This window comes from Dipteris shenzhenensis, chromosome 8 (assembly GCF_047967505.1).
Source record: "Dipteris shenzhenensis isolate YYH24624 ecotype China chromosome 8, Dip_SZ_1.0, whole genome shotgun sequence".
Classification (NCBI taxonomy): Eukaryota; Viridiplantae; Streptophyta; class Polypodiopsida; order Gleicheniales; family Dipteridaceae; genus Dipteris; species Dipteris shenzhenensis.
In genome coordinates this window covers 2,793,528-2,815,708 of record NC_141603.1, presented here as the reverse complement: position 1 = coordinate 2,815,708, position 22,181 = coordinate 2,793,528, and the positions used below count along the sequence as shown (strand labels likewise).

The following is a 22,181-nucleotide window of genomic DNA, read 5'->3' as shown; positions in this document are numbered from 1 at the left end:
CATTGGATTTCTCAACTTGTGAGCTTCTGCCTAAGTTTTGAGGTTCAGTTCAGCTCTCTTGCAGTGTTTTTCTGCAGTTTGGTGCCTCTGGAAGGAGTTTTGCAGTCACATTTGTTTGCAGTGGAGTATTGCTTCAGTTAGGACGTTTGCATGTGTTGCACGTATTGTGCAGGTGTTTTCTGTCGATATTGTTGGGCCTGCCTTGCCCTTTCTCTAGCACATTTGCCTTTTGCAGGTTATCATATATGCAGCATTGTGCAAGCCATTGACCTTGTGGGGTTTGCTACCACATTGAGTTGGTTGCCATGGGCAATCTTAACCATTATAGCCTTGACCAGCTGGTCACTCTCTTGTTGCAGTGGGAGTAGAGCTGTGCCAATCGGAATGCTCTATCTTAGGTGATCAGGTTTTTGCTACCCGTCATTAGGGTAATGCAAAAATAACAAAGCCTAGTGGTGAACCCAAGCACAATTGTGGTAGTACTTTGGATGCCAGCAAAAATGCAGAGAAGAAAAAGAAGAGATGCAATTATTGAAGGAAAGCAGATCATGCGATCTTTGAATGCCAAAAGCGCATAGAGTCAGAGAAGAAGAAGAAGCAGTCTAGCCTTGCTGTTACTGACGCTTCCTCTTCACATGAGAAGGATGCATAAATCAACCGTTGTGGCTCATCATGATTAGGCTTTTGTGGTTACATATCAATATAATCCTTCCATACATGAGTCTTGCATGGCAGTTGTAAATGTATTCCACACGTTGTATCTTGACAGTGGTGCTTCTAAGCACATCACTTATCGCAAGAAGTTGTTTCTTTCTTTTTGTAATGCACCGAAGGGGGGCATAGTGACTTGCACCAATAATGCATCATATGCTGTGAAGGGCACTGACCATGTTGAACTTTCTGCAGCATCAGGTGATCCTGTCTCTCTACAGGATGTTTGTGTGTTCCAGGGATCAAGAAAAATCTCATATCCATTTTAACTATAAATACTTCTAGATATAGAGTTATCTTCGGCGGTTTCCGCTATGCCGTCTGACTTCAGACATGGCAAGTTATCATTGGGATGTTGACACGGGATCTATATAGACTTGATGGTTTCAGATACTCATTGGTGGCATGAGCGCTTTGGACTTTTTTTTTTTTTGCAAAAAAGAGACTTCTATTAAGTAAGAAATGCTTTGGACATTTGAACTATGGCAGCCTGCTAAATTTGCTTTCCTAGGGTATAGTTGTTGATGTCCCAAAGTTGCATGCATTGTCCAAGCATGTTGTGAGGGATGCCTACTTAGGAAAATGCACCTGGTCTTCTTTCCCAAAAGATGGGAGTCATAAGACAGCAGAAAATAGTTCCTAGATGGCTGTCAGACACCTTAAAGGGCTGCAAACAAGGTGAGCCTTTTGACAGGCCACATGAGGGCTGGCTCTCATCACATGTAGTGACACTTAGTGGAAGTTACATTCGATTCGACAACATGCGATGAGGAGTCGCTGTGTCACAAAGGCTCTTTGAGAGCAAGGATTGGATGGATGCTATGAATTCCCAGTTGGATTCAATACATTGAAATGGCACTTGTTCGTTGTGAGACTTGCCTAAAGGCAAGTGTACGATAGGCACTAAGTGGGTTTACAAACCCAAAAAGAAGACCAATGGCAGTGTTGACTGCTATAACGCCCACCTTGCTGCAAAAGGATGTGCGCACAACAATAGGTGTGTCATTGCCATATCAGCCCATCATCATTGTCAAGTGCATCAGCTTGATATCAAAGCTGCCTTCTCCACGGAGATTTGTAAGAGGAGGTCTAGGTCTCTCAGCCTCCTGGTTTTTTTTTCTTTTTTCCCCCCCCTGAAAAAGACTTCTATTAAGTATGAAAAATACCCGCGTGAGTAAGCTCAAAGCAGAAATACATGATGCGTTGCATGAGCTCCTAATGCTCTCCAACACGAGCAAACTGCTGAGAAGAAGAGATACCCAAACGGACTTGGCATTCTAGGTATCTGGCTGACACACCCCTCTGAATCCATATGAAATCCAAATCAGCCCCCCAATCTGGAGTCTCATCCTCACATATCCAAAAGCCAGTGGACTTGTCTCAATTGATGTGAGCACGTGCTGCAGTACAAAACAAATCCAAAGCTGTCCTGAAGGAAGTGAGAGTCTGAGGAGAGGCCTCCAAGAAGATAGAAGTGTCATCCGCTAACTCATAATCCACGAGGTCCTCTTCCCGTCTGAGCGGAAGTCTGAGCTCAAGAATGTCAGCTCGAGACCTGAGAAAAATGGTCATAGCCTCAGCCACAAAGAGGAAAAGAGAAGGGGCAAGAGGGCATCCGTGACAGACTGATCTGGAAATCTGAAACCTGTCTCCCCTCACCCCTGCTATGAGCACCTGGTTGTGGGTTGACCTGTACAAGGCTGAGAGCCCTCTGATCCATGCATTTGAAAATCTAAAGTGATATGAAGGGTGTCCTCTAAGTCCTAATCTACCCTGTCATAGGCTTTTTCAAAGTCCAGGAGTGGAATTGCAAGCTTTTGACCACTCTGCATGGCCCACTCAAAAGCTTCCCAGAAGGAGAATATATTATAAAAAATGCTTCTGCCATAAACAAACCTGTATGCGTATCATGAATAAGATCAAGGATTAGGGGATGCAACCGGAGGCAGATTGCTAATAGAGTGATGGGTCTCCACTGCGACACTAAATTTCTGCACCCCCCTTTCGGGATTAAATGTATGAGACCCTTTGTAAGTGAAGCATCTCACCAGAGTCTCAAACGCCCTGCAGGGCTGAGGTGATGTGATCCCCAATCATATCCCAAAAGGTCAAGAAAAAGGAGGGTGTAAGCCCATCTGAACCTGGGCATTTACCCTTATGAAGGGCAAGAAGAGAAGTCTTGTATTCTAGGTTGGTAAAAGGTGCATCAAGAGAGACTCTCAAATCTTGACTCACCAACCTAGGGATATACTGCCAAATGACCCGTCTGCCATCATCTGCAGCCACACTATCAGAAAGAAGGGAGGCATAAAAATCTATAGCTATGGGCATGATGACATTTGGATCTGACTGCAAAAGTCCGCCTGAGTCAATAAGCTAAGAGACACTCTCTCTACTATGTCTGGGGCCATGAGTAGAGAAGAACTACTTATTGGCTCTACCTCCCGTATTTATCCAGGACTCTCGTGCATGAAAGGCAAACTCTGCTCTTTGATCCAACAAAATATGCTGATGAGCCCTTGTTGCAGCAAGGCGCTCTTGAATCCAAGCATCAAGTGGCCTCATCTGCTCTTTCCTCCAAGCTGCCAACTCGTGGCGAATACCAATCTCTCACCCGAGAATCTCACGTCTCCTGTTCACACCTGTAGCTCTACATGCTGTGAGAAATTTCCTCACATGAGCTTCCGCATCCTCATGGAGGTGGCCTTTGAACTTTTGAGTCTTCACATGGACCTTGTTGAGTAACTCGAGAAGTATGGCTCTTTCTGCAGGACTGAGAACCGCCATGTGGAGTTGAAGAGCCTTCCGGAGCAGTAATGAGTGTGGTGCTACAGAGGATGAGACAACACCTCCTATGGAGGACCACAACGGGGAAGTCATTACTGATGTAGCCATAGAGGAAGTCTACACAGATGGTACTGCATACACGTTGGGCCTCGGAGTTGCAGAGGGAAAGGGGGAGAACATAGAAGATGTGGGGGTTAAAGAGGATGGGAGAGTAGTTGGGAAAGAGAGGGATGGAGTTGAAGTCGTGTTGGATGAATAGGTAGTAGGGAAGGAAGGAGGTAATGGAAAAGGCAGCATAGGTGGAGATGGAAAGGGAGGTGAAACATTCATAGTAGGTAAGGGCATGGCCGGAGTAGTACCCCCGAGTGGGATGGATGTGGAAGTAAGACTTGCTAGAAACCCGGAGCTATGCATAACACATGAAATAGCAGCTTGACCAATAGATGTTGATTCAGGGTAGGAGGAGTCATCACTCCTGTAGAAGTGGTTGTTGATGAAGACATCGTTGCAAGAGGAGAAGAGGGGCTGTCTTGACCATGATGAGCTCCTGAGAAGCCTTCGTCCTTAATTTGTTGTCTCCTTGACGACTTCACAAACTTCCGTCGCATGTAATGCTTTTTGTACTGGGTTTGGTCTGCCGAGAGTCTTTTCTCCACTATCCTAAGTACCTCCTAGTTCTCTCACTAGCTCCTTCAAAAGTTTCAGAACTACATGGCATAAGACCTCTCTCTCTAGGACCCTAGTATTGGGGAGTGGTGGGAGAGAAGAGATGCATCATGACAAGAGTTGAGAACACAAGAATTTAAAAGCGTGTTCTATTGATTGTGAGAGAGAAGCCTCTCATTTATAGAGTAGGAGAGAGGGTGTCCTAGATCATAGGCACCTCTCCTACATCAAAGGCAATCAGCCCTACATCATAGGGACTTCCTAAATCATTGGCACCTCCTTAAGAGGGTGCCTTCTACGGCATCATCACCTATGTCATGGTCCTAGATAGTACTAAGTGTGCTTTAGCACTAAGTGTGCTTCACTACACATACACACACAAACATGTGACTGCTACTAGATGCATACATGCACCTTAGAGCAAGCCCTTGATCACAAATATCCCAACATACCCCCCCTCAAGGGTTTGTCTCATGCTATATCAAGGATACATCTAGTCACATAGTTTCACATGCCATCTCATGGTGGTCAAGGATAAATCTATGGCTAGGATCTCATGCTAGCAAGGGTGCCCAAGAGTCAAGATTTACAAAAATGGGATAACCCCCCCCAAATGGTTCTCTCTCTTGCATGTACAAGGATTAATCTTGGGCCTTTGTGTGGACCTAGTTTCTCATGTCTGCAAGAGGTACCACGGAGGCAAACACATGTCACATGGCCTACATCATATGGTGACGAGAGGTGATTTACAAAGACCATGGTTGCATCTGTACGCATACGGATGGTTTTTCCGTACGCCATCCATTTGGGTCTTTGGGTGTGGTTTTTTTTTTTTTGGTGAGGGGGGGTTGTTTTGTTTGGGGGAGGGGATCGATTTTGTGCCTGGCCAAAACCTTGGAAAACACATTTTTTAGCACTTTTCTTATCCGTATGCTGCTAATCCGTACTCCGTACACTCTTGGCCGACTTTGGCTATGGTTGGCCTCAAGGGATGGTCTCAAGGAGGAGGAGGATGGCACTGATGCAGATGAGGATGACGAGGAGGATGCAGGCTGCAGCTTGAGGCTTGAGCCTCATCGGTTGTAAATCGTGATGCATTTCAATTTTCAGCTTTATTTCCGGGTTGTGGCAGTCTTTTCTTGCATGATGTTTTGCCTTTGATGTTTTGGGTGTAGTACTTACTTCCAAGTTTCTACTACCTACTACCTTTGATCATGATGTTTGGTGTAGTATTGATCTATCATTGACACTATGTATCAGAATCCAGATTCCAGATGCCTCTGGTCTCTGGAGGGCCGAGGCTGGGGACTCTTTGAACTTTCATGAATCATGACTTTAATATTAATACAAGTTTGAAGTCTGAAGTTTCAATTTGAAAGTTTGTAGCTCTATGTCAATGTAATGTGTACAATGTATATTTTTCTAAATGTCTTTGAGTAAAATTAGGGTCACGTATGTTTCAGCCCTAAGGGCTGAACCATACTCCAATCATACTTCCATACTCGTATGACGTATGCGTATGGTAACGTATGAAAAAAATTTGACAAAGACTATAAGAACTAAAAACACACAACATTCCTTTTGGAGTACTACTTTAGGCAGAGAACCTCAAAATTGACTACATGACCACAAAAGTTCAAAGATGTTGGACTTTAGAAGGTCCAATCTTTATCTTTATCTACCACAAAATTTGTTACTTTATTTGCTGATGGAGTTCTTTCTTCAACCATATTTGTCTTATCTTTCTTCTTCTCATTTGCAAAACCTATAGCAACCTTTTTCAAGATGATTGGTATTTCTACAATGCTTGCATGCTTTGTACTTGCCTTCTCCTTTCCTTTGGTAGTGGTGGTTTCACCCTCTTGTGGTGATCGATTCCTTGGCTTGACTAAATCCCACAAATTCTCCTTCATAAGCACAAATTTAGTTTTCATTTGCCAAGTATGGAAGCCTTGGCCATTGAATTTGTCTATTTTAAAGGTAGCCATGAGAGGGTCTTACCTTTATGATTACGCAGTGTTTGCTCTCTTACAAATGGCTATAAATCTCAACCATACAAGTGCATATTGCAAGCAATAAAATCAAAGAACCCTAGTCTTTTTGCATCAGAATAATAATAATAATGGCTTTTTCTTCATAAGCTTTATCACTTTTCTATTGACATATCTAGGTGCTTCTTTCTTCTTTTTGGCTTTTGCTTTCACACATGAAGCATTAGAAGAGCAACAAGCGCTAGGTATATTAAATAAGCATACTAACTGAAAGTTTACTGATAGTAAATCATCCTCAATACTCTTTCAAGCTTGCATCAAGTATCCAATCACCAAAACTGTAGTGTAAAAAGAGAGAAAAGTGGAGACCTCAATTCAAACACCCTGAAGCAAATTTGAGAGGGCTTTTGAAGCCAAAGTGAAGCTTGTATACTAGCTTAGGGCCACCAGCAAGGACATGCGCAAAATGGCAAAATGTCACCTAGGAGAGCTTAAGCAAGCTCGATTGGTTTTTCATTGATTTCTCCTCATCCAATTGAGCATTGGTGCTCAAAATTTATCATTATCTTCCTCAAAGGGTTGCCCAATAGCAGCTAGGAGGGCTGGGCAAAATTTGTGTCCACAGCAGAGAGAATTTGACGTGAGGTTGCTGGGCAGAGTACGTGTCGGCACGAGCAGCAGAGAGGATATTTCTCTAATTCCTCTAAGCTCGAGGTGCACCCTTTCAAGGGAAAACTACAGCTGAAAGGACTTAGGAAATGGTGCGGAAACGAGGGAGAACAAGCTCAAGCAAAAATCAGGGCAGAAGAGGGAAGAAATATGAAGAAGGAGATAGATGGGAAGAAGATGATGATGTGGCAACTGGGGGCTAAAGGGTTTTCTAGAACCTAGAGCTCTGATACCACATGTTGGGGAGTGGTGGGAGGGAAGAGATGCATCATGACAAGAGTTGAGAATACAAGAAGAATCTAAAAGTGTGTTATTGATTGTGAGAGAGAAGCCTCTCATTTATAGAGTGGGAGAGAGGGTGTCCTAGATCATAGGCACCTCTCCTATATTAAAGGCAATCAACCCTACATCATAGGGACTTCCTAAATCATTGGCATCTCCTTAAGAGGGCGCCTTCTACTTTATCATCACTTGTGTCATGGTCTTGGATAGTACTAAGTGTGCTTCACTACACACACACACAAACCTGTGATTGCTACTAGATGCACACATGCACCTTAGAGCAAGCCCTTGATCACAAATATCCAACACCTAGAACACCACTTCACTCATGCTACTCAACACCAGCAGTGTCCCACCGTGATCGCCATAAACTATCTAAGGGGGGTTCCTGCCATTTCCGATAGTGTTATCGGAGGCCTAAGGCCATTGGTGCGAGGAGCAAGTAGGGATGTGCCAATGATGTCACCGATGGTGCATGGTGAGCGTGTTGGACGATGTTGTCAATGATGGAATGCGCGAGGACAATGCTGTCACCAAGGTGCGAGTGATACGAGTGCAAGAGTGATGGAAGCCAAGCGAAACAAAATTCACAAGAGCCATCCTTCAATATGAATAAAACAGAACTGGAGGGAAGCATAGTATTGAGAGCAAAAGAGAAATACACCAAAAGGACACCACAATGATACACTAGGCGAGCTCTTGACTGAAGCCTTCTTGTCAACTCTCCTATTCACCCTTACAATCATCGAATGTCCTCCCTCCTCCCACACCTTCATCCCCTTGCCCTTAATCTTTAGAGGCAACTACCACCAATTTTAGCGAGAATCTTCTCCTGTTCCTCACGTCTCTATCTCCCTTAGCCGTTCCACCGTTCCGACTCTTCATGGTTCAACCACTTCTTGACTCACCAACCTCCTCCTAGTTGGTGATATAATTAGCCCATGTACACCTCTCTGTAGTCCACTGAACTATTCGAGGTGTGTCGCTTAGCCCTTTGACTATTGATCGGTGCGGACTTATCTTCTCCATGTGCAGCTCCTGGCCGCCCCTCTGCACCACCATTTACATAGTTATGTCATGATTGCTTAGGTGGACTTGTGAGATCTTGCTGTGGTATGCAAGTGACCATGGTTATCTCCAATGGACATAGTTGTCACCTTGTCAGCTCACCGACATAGTTGTCACATGGTCAACATGGCAATTTAATTGTCACCTTGTCAGCTTGCCGATATAGTTGTCACCTGGTCGACATAGCAACATAGGTGTCACATTGTCAGCTCGCCGACATAGTTGTCACATGGTTGTTACCATGTCACCTGGCCGACATACTTGCGCATGGTTGGAATGGCTTGAACTCGAATATCTGCAACACTCGACCTTGATTTAATTTTACTGAATTGCCACAAGGATCAATGGCAATACCTTGAAATCATTAAGAGATTGTAACTTTTTGTTTTACTACTAGAATTAGTCATTCCTTGACTTCCAATTTATAATTTGATGATAAGGATCTAGACATTTAACTCTAATTGAAATGTTGCAACGAGTTAGGGACCATTGTGATATGTGATGAATTAATTATCCTAAAAAGCTTTATGCTCATAGGCTCTATGTGGTTGGAGGAATAGATGCAACAAGTGAACCATTGAGTTCACTCTATGTTCTGCCTTTGGGATTAGAAATAAAAAATGATTTCAAGTTAAGGTAACGTGAACATTATACTCTTATTTTGTGTCATTATAAGCTCATTTTGTTTTTTAATTGGTCTTAAGGTGGGAAGACAAATATTATATATATATATATATATATAATGCTAGGTTAGTTTCTAGAAATTTAGTGGCAGTTTATATAAATTTATAAAATGTGTAAAACGCTGCATGGAGCATATGTATAGGACTGGAGGATATGTGTCACCACAATGTAAATATCCTAAGTCAAAGTATAGTTGACCATTTATTTGATCATAATTAAAGAGTTTTTCCATCTGGGATAATTATGGTCAAAATAGTTTTTTTATTGGTCAAAGAATTGACTACGGTCACAGATACTTGACTTAGGTCAAGTAAGCTTGATCTCGGTCAGGACGACTTGGTTTATACCAAGAAGGTTAATTGCAGTTAACCAAGATGTGCCAACTTCGGTTAAAGAGTTGTGCCAACTTTGGTTGGAGAGACTTGACTATAATCAAAGCCTCTTAATTATGATCAAGAGTGTTGACTTCGGTCAACGAAAGAATAAATATATTTTTTTATATTTGTTATGTGTGCATGTGTTGAGTGGGGACGCCCACCGTGACTAGAATTAGTCCACAGTGTGTTATTTGCATGCAAAGCGCTAACAATTAATGGGTACCATGGCGGTACACTTTAATTAATTGTAGCAAGTACTAGGAAGAGATATTTTCCTAAGCGCAATGGAGCCTACCAAGAGTCTAGGAGGCGGTTCGCGTGACCAAGTGCTTCAAAGACTCCAGAGTTGCCCTTAGTGGCATGTAATTAGGAAAGTAATGTAGAAATTGACAAGTGGCTAGTTGCCAAGAAAGAGAGCCTGAGAGCTCATGTAATTTGGAATTCACGTTTTGAATTATGTATGCTCAGCTCTACGCTGAACTATTGTGTTCACTTTTTCTCGAGAAATAAAATACCTTCGGGGGGGTCCAGCTCGACATGTTGTCTTGGGCCCTAGCTGTGTATAGAGAGAGGGAGAGAGAGGGAGAAAGAGGGCGCTTATGAGAGTGTTTTTGCAGTAAATTATGAGCATGAGATTACATTGGTATCAGGTCAACTAAATAGAAGCCGAGGGGATGTCACCACAATGTAAATATCCTAAGTCAAAGTACAGTTGACCATTTATTTGATCATAATTAAAGAGTTTTTCCAGCTGGGATAATTATGGTCAAAATAGTTTTTCTATTGGTTAAAGAATTGACTACGGTCACAAATACTTGAGTTCGGTCAAGTAAGCTTGATCTCAGTCAGGAAGACTTGGTTTATACCAAGAAGGTTAACTGCGGTTAACCAAGATGTGCCAACTTCGGTTGGAGAGACTTGACTATAATTAAGACGCCTCGACCCTTGGTCAAAGCCTCTTAATTATGATCAAGAGCGTTGACTTCGGTCAACCAGAGAATAAACATATATTTATATCCTTGTTATGTGTGCACATGTGTTCAGTGGGAATGCCCACCGTGACTAGAATTACTCCACAGTGTGTTATTTGCATGCAAAGTGCTAACAATTAATGGGTACCATGGTGGTGCGCTTTAATTAATTGTTGCAGGTACTAGGAAGAGTTATTTTCCTAAACGCAATGGAGCCTACCAAGAGTCTAGAAGGTGGTTCGCGTGACCAAGTGCTTCGAAGACTCCAGAGTTGCCCTTAGTGGCATGTAATTAGGAAAGTAATGTAGAAATTGACAAGTGGCTTGTTGCCAAGAAAGAGAGCTTGAGAGCTCATGTAATTTGGAATTCACATTTTGAATTATGTATGCTCAGCTCTACGCTGAACTATTGTATTCACTTTTTCTCGAGAAATAAAATACCTTTGGGGGGGGGGGGGTCCAGCCCGACATGTTGTCCTGGGTCCTAGCTGTGTATAGAGAAAGAAAGAAAGAAAGAAATTTTCTATTAGTCTTCGGAAAACCGATGGGTCTATGAGACTGAAAGAAAACCTGATACAAGTCCCAATAAGGGTGGAGCTACTAAAACGAGCATCATCACCCGTGCTGAATCCTAAGTATGATCATACATAATCAAATACATCTGGGTATGAGAGTGAAAAGAAAAAAGACTGGAGCGGAACGTAATCCTCCGTATGTCATGTTGCCCTGGCTGGTGCGGTGATGGGGCACTGGCGTTCGTCAAGGGGTCCCGTGCATCTCGATCTCCTGGAGGAAGCTCGACGCAAGACCAGAGCCACCATGACTCCCGTGGGACGTATCCCGGGTCTAAACAATGACGGGAGGTCCCCCAGGGTGATCTGTGTGTCCCCTCAATGTCTCGTGTGTCGTTCTGCGGTCGTCGGGTCGGGGTCTCTATCACATTGGCGGCTAGAGACTGGACAATCAATGTCACTCGATGGGAAGAACTCTGTGATTCTGCACTGAGAGGTGTCTGATGGTGTGGCCAAGCCCTGTCGCCTGACTAAGTACTCTCTGTGTCAGACCCCCTCGTGAATGAGGGCCGCGAGGCATCTCTGATCTGGGTAGGCGAGGAATCTGAAAGGAGCCCGGAGCCGTCTCTGAAGAGACAGTGGTAGCGGCCTCGAATCTCGTAGTACACTGGGCACCTGAAAATAAAATGCTCCTCCGACTCAACCTCCTGACAGTTGCACAATATGCATATGCGATGCTCCCTAGGGATCCCCTCTGCTCTGCCGCTCTCTATGCGGAGGCGGTGTGATGATACCCGAAACTATCCGATGGAGATCCGTAGTGAGTGAGGCATATGAAGCTCAGTGTACCCTGGTGGTGTGATCAATCCTTCCTCCGAAATACGAAGATAGTAATCTCTGTAGAAACTCAACTTCACTGGAAGCTCCCTCGACTCCAACCAGGTCCTAAAGGTGTGTAGCTGCAGGAGATCCTCTCGAATGACCTGAATTTTGTGGTGAGAGGTGTGTGGTGTCACGGGGGCGTGAAATTCTAAGTACTTTTATGTACTATAAGACTGTGACAACTTTGGTTTTAAAAGTCAAAGCGTGGGCTTAATAATGTGTAATTAAACGCAACATGGTGCCTAGCACATAAGCGTAATCCCTAGGCCCAAAGGCATTCCTAGGAATTAAAAGAGTGGTTGTTGGGAAATGATGACGTGGCATTTTTAATGGGCCCCGTAGAGGGCCATGTACCTTCAGTGGCTCCCCTAGAGTTCCAGGTGGCTCTAGTGCCTTCTACATGCTCCTTTGCCATTCCTGGACCTTCCTGGGCCTTCTAAACTTCACATGTGTTGTTTTGTCTCTCATCTTCTCCCTTTGTTGAGATTTTGGAATGGTTTTTCAGCCTCCTTCACCTGAATTCCGTTTTTCTTCATAACTCCTCACTCGTTTGGATTCCTCGTCTTCAGTTTGGTCTGGATGGTTTCCCCTCTGCTTCCCCTTCGCAGTGATATGCTTTTCCCTCCGTGCGTTTAGTAGAACGGGCAAAGCTGAGCACTTCTTTTGTTGGTCAAATTTACAAAAGTGGCTTTTTCTGAACCTTTTTGCTTTTACAGCCTCTTGGGCCTCTCCTCTTGCAAAGCTACATCATTCTGTTGAATTACGAGTGGTCCCACGTGCTCGTTGACTGGTTTTTCTCAGTTTTGGAGGACTTTCCGGCGATGAAACTTCTCCAAAACCTTCTCAATGCATTCCTCTCTGAAACACGCTTTTTTTGAGCCCAAGAACTTCCACTTCTTCGTGACAGAAGTACTTCTTTTCACATTTTCAGTGGAATTCTTGTTGGTCGGCTCTTGTAAATGCTCTTTCTTCATGCCTTTCCACTCCTCTTTGGCTGAGAATGCAATTGGGCATTGGCTACTTTGTCCTCTTGGCGATTGAGGACTTGGTTCAAGTTTTCAGGGCTTGGTGAGTTGTGATTTTGCTGCTGCAATTTCTTTTTGCCATAAGCTATTAGTTGGCCTCGTGTGCCATCTCTTTCTTGGTTCACAGGTGCCCAGGCGATGCTGCATGAGTCATTCTTTGGTTGGGTACTTTGCTGATTTTATTTTGGAGCTTTGAAAAGCTTTGTGAATGCCCTCTGGAAACCACTCAAAGAGAGTGCAGCTGGGATGCAGTGTGATTGCATCTGGACAGCCAATGGAATTGCACCCGGAAAAGAGAATGCCGTTGGATTGAGCCTATGGGTTAAGTGCACTTATGTGATGGTGTTCTATTCTTGAAAGCCTTGCGAAGGCTCAGTGAATTGGGGTTGCGTGCTCAATTGCAGGGAAGGTCTCCCAGATGCAACTTGTAATCATTTCATTGTGAAATATAAAGAAATACTGAAAGGGGCGCCACGGTGTTTGGGGCCAATCGGGTGCACTTGTCTATGTTTGTTGAGCAAGGGCATTCTAACCTCCATCCCTTTTTCAGTGGTTTTGTTTATGAACAAATGGGTAAATGCCAAATGGTAATCATGCAATGGCTAATGGTTGTGATATATGCTTTGTGGGCTGTAAATAAGTACTGAAGTGATTAAAGGCTTAGTTCCACTATCCTCTGAGTGATTAGAGGCCGGTTTCATTGGCTCCATTGTCGGGACACCACACACTCTTCCTCAAGAGGTGGGCCTCGGTAGTTTGGTGAAAGGATATCTTTGCTGCACTTTTTGACAGCTGAATATTACAGCCATAAACATGGTGAGTACCCATGAGTAAGAGAGCTCCACAACTCCTCAAAGGAGAAGGCAAGAAAGCCCTAATGATCCAACTAGTGTACAGCTGCAGGGAGCACAACAAATGCCTTTTGAGGAGGCCACACATGAAGCTACAACACAGCTTAACGGTGATACTAGTTCTAGCAGTGAGTCAGATGATGCTACTATGTTGAATGCACAAGCTTGCAAGTGCAGTGACTGCTTTGACTCAGTTGACTCAAAATTTGGCTCAGATTGTGTAAACAAATGCCAAGAAGAAGAAGAAATCAAGAAAGCACAAGCACGGAAAGAGTGAGTACACACATGCATTAGCTTCTCATGGCGGACCTAACACTCATGCATCAGTTTCCATGAGGGACAGCCATAAAAAATGACTCAGAAAGTGACTTCCAAGAGAGAGGATTCCCCCAAAAGAGCACTTGAGAAAGGGGTACAAAAAGTACAGCCAGTGCAACAGTATGAGCAGCCAGCCCAAGGCCTTGGTTTGGGTACTTCTATTCAAATAATAATGTGCAGTCCATAAATGTGGCTCAGCCACCTTAGCCATATTTGAGGCAACAACTTGAATATTTTGGTCACATGATGAAGAGGAAACGAAAAAGATTGAGATGTGCAGAGCATGGGGAAAAATCAGAAATCAAAATTGTTTGTTTTTCTTTGATTCTAGGGCAAAGGCGAATTTCATAACTCCTGATATGGCAGGAAGGCTTGGCATCAAGCCTGAAAAAATGGGGCCATCCGGCGTGTGTGATTTGGCCAACCTTGAACTCAACACACATGTCACTCCTATCATTGGCAAGTTGAGAATGCATATCCAGGGATATCAGGATACAGAGGACTTCTACATTATGCCTTTGCCAGAGTGTGATGCTTTGCTTGGGATGCCTTGGATGTACAGGGTGGGGGCTGATGTGTAGATGAGAAACAAGAAGATTTCTTTAACTCAGAGGCAAAAATCATGTACTCGATGTAAAGTTGAAAGGGGATTCCATCCCTGTAGTTTCAGTGTCTTGTATTTCCAATGTAATAATGCGTCATATTTCAGCGTACTTGATTTTTGTCAAAGAGGACAACCAACCAGTTCAAGAAGGCTCTACTCTTTCTACTTTAGATAGAGAAAGGGCTGCTTTTATTTCAGATTTTAAAGGATTGTTTCTCAGATGCACTTTCTCAAGAATTACCTCCCAAGAGGCCCGTCCGAGGATCATCAAATTGATGTAATTCCAGGAAGCTCACGGCCTAATATACCTCCCTATCGTGTCAGTAAGGCACAACAAGAAGAGAGAATCTCACAAGTGAAGGAACTCTTGGAAAAGGGATTAATATAGCTAAGTAATTCTCCTTACTGTTCCCCTGTGTTGCTTGTGCAAAAGAAGGATGACAGCTGAAGAATGTGTATTGATTATAGGGCTTTGAATAAAGTCACAATTAAGAACCGTTTTCCAATTCCACGCATTGATGATATATTGGATCGGTTGGAAGGTTCCTCGATGTTCAGTCGTATTGACCTTAAAAGTGGATACCATCAGATAAGGATATGGCCTCAAGATGTCTACAAGACTGCCTTCCGCACTTCATTTGGCTTATATGAGTTTCTTGTGATGCCTTTTAGTTTGACTAATGCACCTGCCACTTTCAATAGAATGATGGACATAATTTTTAGAGCACACAGAAAGTTTGTGGGCACTTTTCGATGACATCATTGTGTTCTCTAAAAATGAGCAGGAGCACATGAAACACCTCACTATTGTGTTTCAAGAGTTGAAAAGACACAAGCTGTTAATAAACACCAAGAAAAGTGAGTTCTTTATGCATGAGATTCATTTTCTCGGTCATATAGTGTCAAAGGATGGAGTCAAGATGGATCCTGCAAAAGTTGAGGCCATAAGGAGTTAGCCAATTCTGAAAAATCTGCATGAAGTCAGAAGTTTCCTTGGGTTGTGTTCATACTATCAGAGGTTTATAAAGTACTTTGCAGAAATTGCTTCTCCCTTGCTGCTTTACAGAAGAAAGCTGTACCGTTTCGGTGGGGACCAAAGAAAAATGCAGCTTTTGAAGAGCTGAAGCAAAAGTTGTGTTCTGAACCCGTTATTATCTTGCTAGGTCGTGCAAAACCCTTTGCTGTAACTTGTGATGCATGTGGAAACAGCATAGGAGGCACTTTGATGCAGGATGGCAGAGTGGTTGCATATGAGAGTAGAGTTCTCAAAGATGCTGAATTGTACTTACAGACATACGAGAAGGAAATGCTAGCAGTGATACATGCTTCGACCACATGGAACATTACCTTCTCGGAGCTGATTTTTATGTGCAGACAAATCATCAGTCACTTTGATATTTTCTCACGCAGAGAAAATTATGTGAAAAGCACATGAGATGGGCTAACTTCCTCTCAATGTTTCATTTTCAAATTGTACATGTGCCGGGAAACAAAAATGTCGTAGCTGATACACTTTCCAGGAAACCACAGCTTGAAGCAGTCTCCAAGAAACCCAGTGTTTCAGCAGTGAGCATTGCTTACAACAATGTGTTAGATGTGATGAAAGATTAATATGTTAATGATGCTGATTTTTCAACTATTTATGATCAGCTTTCTGATGGTCAAAGGCATGATCACTATATGCACAGGTCCTAAACCCAATTGTTTCCATTCTCTTGCAAAGTCTGAGTCGCATCCGAAATTGAATGTGGGCACGGCGAGGTCAGAGGGCCCATTTTCAGCCTATGGACCTCGTTGCATTAGTGAAGGAGCAAAATAAGGAATGGGTCATTAGGATTTGCATGTCCATGTGTCCGATCGGGCTCAGAATTTGCGCAGGTCTCAAACCCAATGGTTTCCATGCTCTTGCAAAGTTGGAGTTCCATCCGACACTGGCTATGGGCACGGCGAGGTTAGAGGGCCCATTTTCACTCTATGCACCTTGTTGCATCAGTTTCATTTTGATGTATGGACGACTCTGTGTCACTGATCAGATGCGACAGAAAATTATAATGGAAAGTCATGCTCCTCCATATGCAGGACTTTGGGAAATCACAGCAGTGGAGCAATACTTTTATTGGCCATCTTTGAGAAAAGATGTGGAAGAATATGTGAGAACATGCGTGGTTTGTTAGAAAGCAAAGTTTGACAGGCAGAAGGCACGTGGGTTGTTACACCCTTTGCCAATTCCAGATAGACCATGGCAAAGCATAGCTATGGATTTTGTGTTTGATCTTTCAGGTACTCCTATTGGACATGATGGATTGTGGACAATAATTTGCAGGTTTAGCAAACAAGCTCACTTTGTGCCAGTAAGAAAGGAAATTATAGCAGATCAAATGGCCAAATTGTTTCTGCAGCATGTCTTCAAGTATCATGGGATGCCTGAATCCATAATCGGTGATAGAGATCCGAGGATAACCAACCTCTTTTGGAGAGGGCTGTTTGAAAATATGGGCACTACGCTGAATTTTTCTTCATCTTTTCACCCTCAGTCTGATGGACAATCGGAGCTGGAAAACTCTACCATCCTGGATATGTTTAAATTCTATGTCTCATACCACAAAAGCAAATGGGAGCATTATTTGCCTTTGCTGAAATATGCTTACAATAATACGGTGCACACATCCACAGGTAAAGCACCTTTTGAAATAGTAGGAGGTGCCAGGAAGATACCTCTCATTTTGCATACAAAAGAGAAAATCTTCGAAGCTGATTGTTTTGTGGAAAGCCTTGAAGAGGTTTACAAGAAGATCAAATATGCCTTGCAAAGAAGTCAGGACAAGCAGAAAAGAGCAGCAGATAAGCATCGCAGGGAATTGGTATTCACAGAAGGTGATTGGGTTTTGCTGCGTTTTCAAAAGGCAAGGCTGAAAAATAAGAAAGGCAAGGAAAGGTTGTACACAAAGCTGAACATGCGTTACTATGGTCCTTTCCAGGTTTCTGGAAAGATAAACGAGATAGCTTACAGGTTGAAGTTGCCTCCGCATTGGAAGATACATAATGCCTTTCATGTGAGCTTGTTAAAGCAATATCATGGAGATGTTCCCGAGGATTTACCTGATGAGGTACAGCCTGAAGTAAAAGAACAGGATGACTTCTGGTCCTAGAGCAGATTCTGGCACACAGAGATAGAAAGCTCAAGGGTAAAGTTATCCGTCGCTACTTGGTAAAATTTCAAAATTACCCATCACTCCATGTGAAATGGATGGAGAAAGGTGAACTAGCAGATTCACCTGGGATATTGCAGCTTTAACTTGATTCTTTCCAATTAGAGCCGACTGCGGTCCGGGCTCCTACAGGTAGTTCAGCAGAGCAAGCGTCTGGAGCATTACCTGGTGTTCGAGAGGGAGGTAGCACCTCCACTCCCTCAGTACAGACGGGCTCATTGTGATTTCATGAGGTCACTTGATGATACTATATGTTTCATCCGAGATACTAAGATGACAGTATTTTTGCTGTGAGACTTCATGATATTGATGCATCTTGACTATTGATCGCCGAGGATCACATAGACTTTGAGTAGTGTATATGGATGGATGCATGTCTCTCCTAGCCATATTTTCACTGTCTCTGTATATTATAGCTGCAGTTTTCTTGTATACTCTTTCATAGTATATTTCATGCTCGCTCCTGTGTTTTGGGACAACAAACTGTGGTTTGCTGTTTCAAGAGAGGGGTATGTCACGGGGGCGTGAAATTTTAAGTACTTTAATGTACTGCAAGACTGTGACAACTTTGGTTTTAAATGTCCAAGTGTAGGCTTAATAATGTGTAATTAAACGCGGCATGGTGCCTAGCACATAAGCGTAATTAATCCCTAGGCCCAAAGGCATTCCAAGGAATTAAAAGAGTGGTTGTTGGAAAATGATGACGTGGCATTTTAAATGGGTCCCCTAGAGAGCCATGTACTATAAGATTGTGACAACTTTGGTTTTAAAAGTCCAGGCGTGGGTTTAATAATGTGTAATTAAACGTGACATGGTGCCTAGCACATAAGCGTAATTAATTCCTAGGCCCAAAGGCATTCCTAGGAATTAAAAGAGTGGTTGTTGGGAAATGATGACGTGGCATTTTTAATGGGCCCCCTAGAGGGCCATGTATCTTCAGTGGCCCCCCTAGAGTTCCAGGTGGCTCTAGTGCCTTCTACATGCTCCTTTGCCATTCCTGGACCTTGGGCCTTCTAAACTTCACATGTGTGGTTTTCTCTCTCATCTTCTCCCTTTGTTGAGATTTTGGACTGGTTTTTTAGCCTCCTGCACCTGAATTCCGTTTTTCTTCATAACTCCTCACCCGTTTGGATTCCTCGACTTCCATTTGGCCTGATGGTTTCCCCTCTGCCTCCCCTTCGTAGTGATATGCTTTTCCCTGCGTGCGTTTAGTAGAACGGGCAGAGCTGAGTACTTCTTTTGCTAGTCGAATTTACAAAAGTGGCTTTTTTAGAACCTTTTTTATTCTACAGTCTCTTGGGCCTCTCCTCTTGCAAAGCTACAGCTTTCTGTTGAATTTTGAGTGGTCCCACGCAATGATGACTGGTTTTTCTCAGTTTTGGAGGACTTTCTGGCGATGAAACTTCTCCAAAACCTTATCAATGCATTCTCTCTGACGCACGCTTCTTTTGAGTCCAAGAACTCCCACTTCTTCGCGACAAAAGTGCTTCTTTTCGCATTTTTCAGTGGAATTCTTGTTGGTCGGCTCTTGTAAATGCTCTTTCTTCATGCCTTTGCACTCCTCTTTGGCTGAGAATGCAATTGGGCATTGGCTACTATGTCCTCTTGGCGATGGAAGACTTGGTTCGAGTTTTCAGGGCTTGGTGAGTTGTGATTTTGTTGCTGCAATTTCTTTTTGCCATAAGCTATTGGTTGGCCTCGTGTGCCGCCTCTTTCTTGGTTCACAGGTGCCCAAGCAATGCCACATGAGTCATTCTTTGGTTAGGTACTTTGCTGCTTTGATTTTGGAGCTTTGAAAAGCTTCGTGAATGCCATCTAGAAACCACTCAAAGAGAGTGCAGCTGGGGTGCAGTGTGATTGCATCTGGACAATGAATGGAATTGCACTCGGAAAAGAGAATGCCTTTGAATTGAGCCTATGGGTTAAGTGCACTTATGTGATGGTGTTCTATGCTTGAGAGCCTTGCGAAGGCTCAGTGAATTGGGGCTGCATGCTCAGTTGCAAGGAAGGTCTCCTAGATGCAACTTGTAATCATTTCACTGTGAAATATAAAGAAATACCGAAAGGGGCGCCACGGTGTTTGGGGCCAATCGAGTGCACTTGTCTATGTTTGTTGAGCAGGGGCATTCTAACCTCCATCCCTTTTTTAATGGTTTTGTTTGTGAACAAATGGGTAAATGCTAAATGGTGATCATGCAATGGTTAATGGTTGTTATATATGCTTTGTGAGCTGTAAATAAGTGCTGAAGTGATTAAGGTTTAGTTCCACTGCCCTCTAAGTGATTAGAGGCCGGTTTCATGTAATAATCACCACAGTGATTTGCCCTGAGTAGATTTAAAGTATTCACAAGGAGACTTTGAAACACAAGTAGTTGATTTATTACAATCATGTCAAAATTATTAACATACAAGCACAAAGAATCCAAGTTTGGGATTGCGACAAAATCATTCCAAAGGCTCTTGAACCTCATAATATTACGTGTCAAAGCTTTGTTGACTTCGGGAGAAAAGTTTGATATTACACACACACACACACGCACAATTATATATCATACTTGTATCTAGACACTTAGGCATCGTGACATTGTAGGGATCAGTATTTTATTAAAGCTCTTGATGTTCAAGACTGATTTTATTCGTTGATCTGTCCGGCAATTGCATTTCCTTTATTCCTCCCAAATTCATATTTTAATCAATCTAACACAACAATGGTTCTGTAACTATTGCAAATAGTAGTAGTGCCAAGGGGCACCCTTTTATGGATGTCTGGAGCGTAAAACTCTGATAGAAGTAGCCATTAAGCGAAATTCAAATACAGTTCCTCTTTCAAATCACCGTTAATGAAAGCAATTTTAACATCCATCTGATAAAGAGGCCATCCATGATGCATGGAGCAATGATCAATCTAATTGTATTGTGTTTGGTCATTGCCACAAAGGTCTGAAATAGTTTATGCCTTCTCTTTGCTTTATATTTTTCTATTATTCCAATTCTCTTCATTTAAACTCAGTAGAACCATTTATTTCTTATAAAATTTTGCTTGATGGTGAATCTAGTAATTCCCAAAATTTTGTTTGTAAGATGCTCTTATACTCCTTTGTCATGGCTTCTTGCCACTTGTGATTATCTTTGGCTTCCTGATATCTTTTAGGCTCATATATGTCTTTGATTTTCCCATTAAAACACAACTTACATTTAGTTCCTAGGGTGGATTTATCTCCCTCTCATGGTTAGTCCTTTGTTTCTATAGTTGGATCAGGGCAGATTCCTTTCCCTCTCTTCCTATTGCCTTCTATGGTTTGGTTGCTTGACATCAAGTCTTTGGTACCTCCTAATTTTGCATGTTGTCTCCTAACATTCGATGCTTCCCTCTTATCTCAGCTCGAGCATTTTCCCCCTCATTATATTTTGTGCATTTCTTATAAGCCCTTAGACAAAGGCTTTTCAGAGTGCTTCACTGGTTTTCTCCTTACAATTTTTAGTTGCATCTTGTAGGAAGTGAGGAAGGCTTCTCTTTTGTGTTGGTTCCTTCCCCAATGATTGATGTGAACTAGTAGACCCAATCTATGTTGCTCCTACCCTTCCATTGGTAACTTCTTGGGTCTCGTTATCCCTTGCATCGCTCTTTGGTTCAAAGAGCATCTACACTTTTCCTCTTAAGTTTTAGACCTACAATAGTATTAAGAACTTTGGCTCTAGGCTTAGGTGGGTAGAACATTTGATAGGTCATTATTTTGGAGGTCTACATTTAATTTGCTACACTCGTCTCATAGTGTTTGCCCTCATGTGTGGCCCATTGATTCATGCAAAATTGTTAATGAAGCTTTTAGAGCATAGGTACTTGAATCACCCTCTTTAGGACTCCCCTTTCTTGAACAACATGCGTTGGCAGCGCTTTCCTAGCTATGTTTGACACCTCACTCTGATCTGCTATCTCTAGCTTCTTGCTTTGGAGGATTAGGTGGCCAAGATGTAGAAAGGTCATGGGAGGCAATCTACTAGCTGATAGAGAGCCTTTATGTCAAATATGATTAAAAATCATCAACACTTGAGAGGTAGTGGACATGTGGAGCTGGGATTTCTAGGCAGCCAAACCTAGAGCGGAAATGTTTTTGGTCTATGGGATTGTGAGGATTTTTGCCGATTAACAAAGAATGGTATCATTTGGCATTATGCATGTCTTAATTAGCTCTTTTGGATATTGCTCAGAATTGGGATGCATCGATGATGCATTTGTAATTTTACACGCTAGGGATTGGAGTTTCTCCTTCCTCCTTCCTATTCTAGTTTAGGTCTAGGTGAAGCTTTTGCTCCCCTTTCTTTCTCACGGTACATTTTTATATAAAACATACAAATTGGCAACTGACGTGGTTAGCTTCTTTGTCTTGAATATCTTTGATATAAATACAAGGAATATATCATGATTGATTAAATAGCGTGTAAAGAAACAAAGATCCATTATCAATAATTGGTGTACTTGTAATATTAGCATGTTTTATGACACTATGCTTAAATGCTATTGTAAAATATTTCGTAGTCTTATGGCCTATTCATTTTGAGTTTGCATTATACATT

At 42.7% G+C, this 22,181-nt stretch overlaps 1 protein-coding gene across 5 annotated transcripts in view; it reads left to right on the top strand.

The window, feature by feature from the left end:
- PMS1 (DNA mismatch repair protein) overlaps nucleotides 1-22,181 on the top strand; it is a 105,843-nt gene that overhangs the window by 71,074 nt on the left and 12,588 nt on the right. The window lies entirely within an intron of this gene.